This window comes from Bacillus rossius, chromosome 15 (assembly GCF_032445375.1).
Source record: "Bacillus rossius redtenbacheri isolate Brsri chromosome 15, Brsri_v3, whole genome shotgun sequence".
NCBI classification, from domain to species: Eukaryota; Metazoa; Arthropoda; class Insecta; order Phasmatodea; family Bacillidae; genus Bacillus; species Bacillus rossius.
In genome coordinates, this window is record NC_086342.1 from 20,366,045 (window position 1) to 20,372,154 (window position 6,110).

The following is a 6,110-nucleotide window of genomic DNA, read 5'->3' on the forward strand; positions in this document are numbered from 1 at the left end:
GAGAAAACGAGAGTTTATGTAAAAGAGAGTTATAGAATTTATAGTGATGTTTTGTTTTAATTAGAAAAATGTTGAGAGTTGTTTCAGAACGACACGTCAGTGGACGTGGCAGAATGAACACGTGACGGGGAGGTGCTGAGACCTAGCGGAGAACGGAGGAACCGCAAGCGAGGGTTGGCGCACCTGATGGAATTCGGTGACGTCACGAGCACGTACAGAGACGTGGACGGCCGTGACCTTGTTTTGATCAGCTGTACGGTAACTTAACGATAAGAAAATAGACTATTGGTTAAATAAATTTAAATTTAAGTGTGTTTTAGGAGAAGAGGAACTTTCAGTATGTAAGTAATTTAATTTAAGAAGTGTATGATGTATAGGCTAGAAGTGTTTCGTTGTAAGTTGTTTATGTTTTTGTTAGTTAAATTCTACCTCGGTTTTAAAAATATTTTTTTGGGATTTGTAAACATTATTAAGGAGGTACACTATAAAATCGATAAGCATTGAGAAAACTGGGAAGGCTAGATTTTGTGTGTAGAGGGAATTTACTCCAAAAGAACAGAGAGACAAAATTAATGTTTTCATTAGGGCGAGGGACCCTAAGGTGAGGTGTTGTGTCCCTGGGAAGAAAGGGAATTGTAGCGCAGACCATAGGAGATGGGCTGACTACGGAATTAAGGGTCAGGAGAATCCTGAGAGTTGTGAGTAGTTTGGGGCAGGAGTTCCCCATGGTAGTACCGAAGTGGCTATCCTGTATGGGATAGGGTACCATTTCAATGAAGTTTGTTGGTGGGGTTAGAGCCCCCTGTGTAGTGGGCCTATAGCAGATAGGCACTACAGTGAAATTTTTGGTTATTTTGTGAGGTAAATTCCCTGGAGGTTAAGTAAGATTGGATTCAGTTAGGAAGGAGGGAAATGAGAAACATTGCTGTAGAGAGTTAGTGTACTTGCCTAATGTGAAATTGAATTTTAATAAATTAATTAATGAGAAAGTTTTTTCTGGTCAAATAATAATGGAAGGGAATTAATTAATTTTTTTGAGTAAGGTGTTTTAAGTAATGAAATAAAATAAGGTGAAGTAATTTGAATAATTGGGGAGGAGTTTCTTTAAGAGTTTAGATAATTGTTTTTGAATTTATTGAGATATTCAGCCAGTGAAGTTTGAGTGTGAGAGATACAGTGAGATTTTAAGGAAATCGGTTGTTTATTAATTAGGACAAATGAGATTTTTTGATTAAGAGTCTGTAAGCATAGTTAAAATTTACGACATGATATTTGTTGACAGTTTACAGTTATTAAGGAGAAAACAGAGTAATCTATTTATTTTTATTTTAAGGGTTTGAAGATAAGATTAAGAATTTTTTTTTTGAAAGTTTCTTGGGCATGTTTGAATAATTTTTATTTGGATTTTAAGAAATTACAGAGAAAATTTAATTGATTTACATTAGTTTGGAAGTATGGAGGTTTAGTGTTCGATTAGCCCTAACTTGATGGTCGGATCCCAAAAGAATGCCGTAAAACCGATAGCCAATTGAGAGGAATGCGGTAGGCGCTTGTGTAGAGAGGGGTTGTGGGAAAACTCCTTGGGACTGATGGCAGATCAGGGGCCCTAAATAGTGTGTGATGCTGTAAAACCAGTGCAGGGAAAGCCTGGTATGCTTAAATTTTTGGGCACAGGTTATGTAAACCTGGGGTTCCATGGGATTTAGTCATGTTAGCTGCTGTGAGACATTAAGATTTCCAGGCTCCATAGTAAATTCAATGTAAATTTTTGTTTTCTTAAAATAATAAATTTGTTTTTAATTTTTTTGAGATATTTGATTTGTAACAGTGAATACAGACCCCGAGGAATAAGAGTTGTCATGCTGTGAGAGGAGAAGGTGGTAGGCCTAAAAGGGTACAGGCACCACAGAGGTTATGTGCATTGCATAATTTAAATATAAGGAAACTTGAGAATTTGAAATTTTGTTGTTGGGTTGTACACCCATAAGAAGAGTATAGGCAGAATTTTTATTGTTATGAGATGTCTAATTTAATTGAAAAGAAGAAAGTTTAAAGATGCAAGGTAACATTATTATTGTAATAATTGAAAGAGATTAAGAGGTAGAGAGAAATAGGCAGTTTTTGTTTGTAAGTACTAAAGTTTACATATAGAAATTTAGTAACTAAGAATGAATAATAAGTTAAGTCTAGTGTAAAAGTTTTTTTTAAGTTTGTTAAGTTAAGAGTCACAAGTAAATTTTTTTTAGAGAGAATGTCTTTGATAGGAAGTATTAGAAACTTATGGGAATTTTAGGGTAACATAAATAATGTAGGTAATGAATAATAAATAGATGGTAGGTCTTAAGTTAAGATTAACATTTGAAGCAGAATTTAATTAAGAAGAACAAAAATAAATAGGCCTAATGAAAAGAACAAAAAAAGGATTTTATGGTAAAGCATTTTTTTTAAGTAATAAACAATGAATAATAATGTTGTTTCAGGGTAATGTGTACTAATAATACAATTTTTTTTAGGACCAAAGAACAGGAATTATGTAATTTAAATTAACATGTATTTTTGAAACTGTTACAGATTCCTTAAGATGAGCTGAGCAGCAGTCCAGTTTACAAGATGACAAGAGTTCGAGAGACAAGATACAAGATCACTGAAACAAGAGCCAAGACTGAAGATTCAAGAGAAGAGAAAGCTGGCAGCCATGGACTTACAAGTGGAGATTAATAAGGTCATGTAAAGTTTTATTTTTTTTTATGGAAGACAGTAACTGGAGTTTTTTTTTGTTATAAACATTATTTACAGAACTTTTTAGGTTATAGTAAGGTAATGGAACTAGTGAGTTGTGGTAGCTGTCAAAAAGAACTAATACCTTAAGTTTAATTTTTAAAGTTAATTTTCTTAATTTACAGAGGGATTAGTAGTTTTTTTTAAACCTTATTTAGGTTGGAATTTAAATACAATAGCTTATTATAAATGTGTACGAACAGTTCAAGTTCACCGTACTGATAGGTAGGTCAGATGATCTTATTGATTTTGATGATTTGTTGTTTTGAGTTGATTTTTAAGTGTTGTGAATTAGACAATGAAATAGTTCTGAAAACTTAAATTATTTCAAGCTAAGAAATAGTAAAGTTAATTGTAACTCAAAGGACACCAGAATTTAATTTTTTTTTGAATTAGTAATGTTTGAAAATTTTATACTTTACAAGAAAGGTTATAAACAAACAGATCGGATGGAACAAGGATGCAGTAAATCACAATTTCATTTAGAATTATTGATTAGCTTTTGAGGTTATGAAGTAAAAGTAATTATAGTTTAAAAGTTTGAAAAAAAAATGTTTTTTTTTTTATTTGTTTGAAATAGAAAGTTTAAAAGTTAATTAGTCATGATCTAGGTGGGTGATGGGGTGGGAATTGGCCACTCTTTTTCCCTATAACCTCCCTAACATGGCCTTCTATTACATCTAACAGAAAAAAAAAAGAAGAAAAAGAAGACTTATTATTAGTTAGAATGTTTTTTTATGAAGATACCTGATGAACTTTTACTGTTTGGAAGAATAGAAGCAAGGTTAGTCAGATATTTTTACTCAGAAGAAGAAGAAGATAAAGCAGTTTTATGACTCGACAAGCCAGAGATTGGTGTTTCCCCTCTGCGCTTCTATTGACTACGTTGTTTACTCTCATGGGATAGCTGGTTCGGCACCATGGAGAGAGATTGGTGGGCATTGTGGTTGCCCCCAGAAGAAAAGAAGAGTAGAAGAGGTTATGGGTGGGTCATGTGAACTGACCTTCAACCCAGTTACTTCGTGGGGACTATTTGCTGTATAGAGAAGATCAAGACTCAAGAGTTAGGGAAAATCATTGGAGGTCATGTTTCCCTTCCTTAAGTTTTTCCTATCAAATTATTTGCCTGATTAGATTATGCTAAGGGTGGGATACTTTATGTTAGCAGTTGAATTAATTAATTTTATTTTTTTGTGTGTTTGCATCCTTGCCCATCGATTGCAGTTTAGTAGTTAGTTTTGTATTTGTCAGGCGTGATGGTAATGCCTGTTGATGATGTTTCAGAATTGTAATCTGTTCGTGATGAGGATGGCACAACTCCGAAGCAGATGTGGGGAGAAGTTGTGAGCTGCCCTGGAAGCCAGTCCAGTAGCTGTTGGAGTTGAGTGGTGTTTGCTGATGGCCAGCCCAGGGAGCTACTCTTCTCGACAACACTGACTTCGAGGAGTTGCACCAACCTTCACGAGATAAGAGTTTAATTAATTGAAACACTGTAAGGACACTTAATTTTTTTTGAAGAACGAAAGAAGTATGGTAATAAACGGAAACCGAAAAAAAAAAAAAATAATAATAATAATTATCAAGAATTTGCACATTGTTTAACGAATACTGAGAAACTAAGAACAGTAATTTAATTTGTAAAGAGAGCTTCACTAACAGAACAATTTTTTTAGAATTGAGAACTCGAGCCTCTGAAGGTTCCTGTGAGAACAAACCAGATAAAAGTTTTACATTTAATTTTATGAATACTTGTTGTTTTAAAATAAATCTTATGCAGAATCTAGATGTATGTTCAGACAGCAAGGAACTAAGAAAATTATTATTTTTGTGAAATGAGGAATTTATAGTTATGGTTTAATGGAAAAAGACAATTTGTAATTTTGAGGTAGCTCGATGGGGCTCGAGCTCTGTGAGGGGAGGGTTATGTCGCGGGTTGAAATTTTGCAGGGTTGTTGAAATCAAATTTAGGGACTTTACTGACGGGACTCTGGGCTGGCTGCTCTGTTCACTCGTCAGCGCAAGTGGCGTGACCATGTAATTGGGGCACGGGGCCGGCGCGGCGCGCTGCGGGCTTGCAGAATTTTGTTTGTTTGTTTGGCCGCGCGCTGGCGCAGCCACGGGCCGCAGTTACTGGGGCGCGCTGTCGTAACAAGCCGCGCGGTGTGGCCTGCACATTGGGGTAGAGGGGGGGTAGTCTTCCCAGATGTTCTAGTTAGTTGTTTAGTAAATTTGACTTCAATAACGAGCTTTTGTTATGGTAGGCGCGGCAGGGCGCGCGAATTTAAGCGCAAGTGATTGGTGACTCGGGGCTCACTCAGGCGGAGGCTATGCGTCTCACCTGTGGTCACGAGTTGTTAGTTCGTTCGTGATGTAGGAATTCAAGCTTTCGGGCGGAAGCTATGGTCGACGCCAGAGGCCACGAGTCGTTTAATTTAAGTTAGGTCATAATGTAGTCGTCAAGCTTTCGGGCGGAGGCTATGGCCCTCGTCAGGGGTCACGCGTCATAGTTTTTAAAATGTAATGTTCGTTCGGGATTTCAAGGGCAGGAGAGGCCCCTACGTTATTTTTTTAAAGTAATCGATCAAGAAAGGCTTTTCGGAAAATGTGAGTATGGACTTATCTTTGTTTTAATTTTAAGTATTAATTATGATTTGAGGTATTCGGAAGGACTAGGGAAGTGTTTAGTGAAGTTCTCTCATTCTCTCTCTTGTAAGGTCGTTCAATCGTTAAGGAAGTAAAGAGATTATTGTTTTAAATTGTAATCCCGCTATTTAAATGTTCTTTAAAATGATGTTGAGTATTTGACTTTAAGAATAAAATAATTTTAATTAAGTATTATGTTATTTTGCAAAATCTCCTTAGTTCAGCTCTCACCAGACATCCTGTACGGGATGACGAACCTATGATCCTAGGTACAGTAAAGTATTTTATGAAGTTAAGACTAGTTGATGCCAAGCGAGTTGTTTCTATGTAAAGAGCTACGATTCTCGCCCCCCCCCCTCTGAAGGTGAATCGTGACAGAAATGGTGGTGGCACCGGCTAGGTGCCACGTGACAATATACTACTAACGTCTAATAAATCGATGAACGCCGGCTGCACACACGTAAAAGTGTCCCGTTACGCACATTGTCCCGGTACGCTGTGTACCGTTACGCTCATTGTACGCTTGCGCCGCACCTATATCTCTTCCACTCGATTGGAACAACCATCGATTTGACTTTTTCGAGTCACATTAAACTTTAAACACTCACATTCGTTTCCTACTTTTCCTATCATCGTCCTATCCTTGACAGAATAACGCAGATTGGAAGAAGTTAAATAGCAAACATGTA

At 36.4% G+C, this 6,110-nt stretch overlaps 1 long non-coding RNA gene across 1 annotated transcript; it reads left to right on the forward strand.

Moving 5' to 3' along the window:
* The first annotated feature begins 234 nt into the window (after window positions 1-234).
* LOC134539492 (uncharacterized) lies at window positions 235-4,342 on the forward strand. Its single transcript, XR_010076320.1, has 2 exons — window positions 235-341; window positions 2,572-4,342. It is a non-coding gene; the product is annotated as an uncharacterized LOC134539492 (long non-coding RNA).
* Window positions 4,343-6,110: the final 1,768 nt, after the last annotated feature.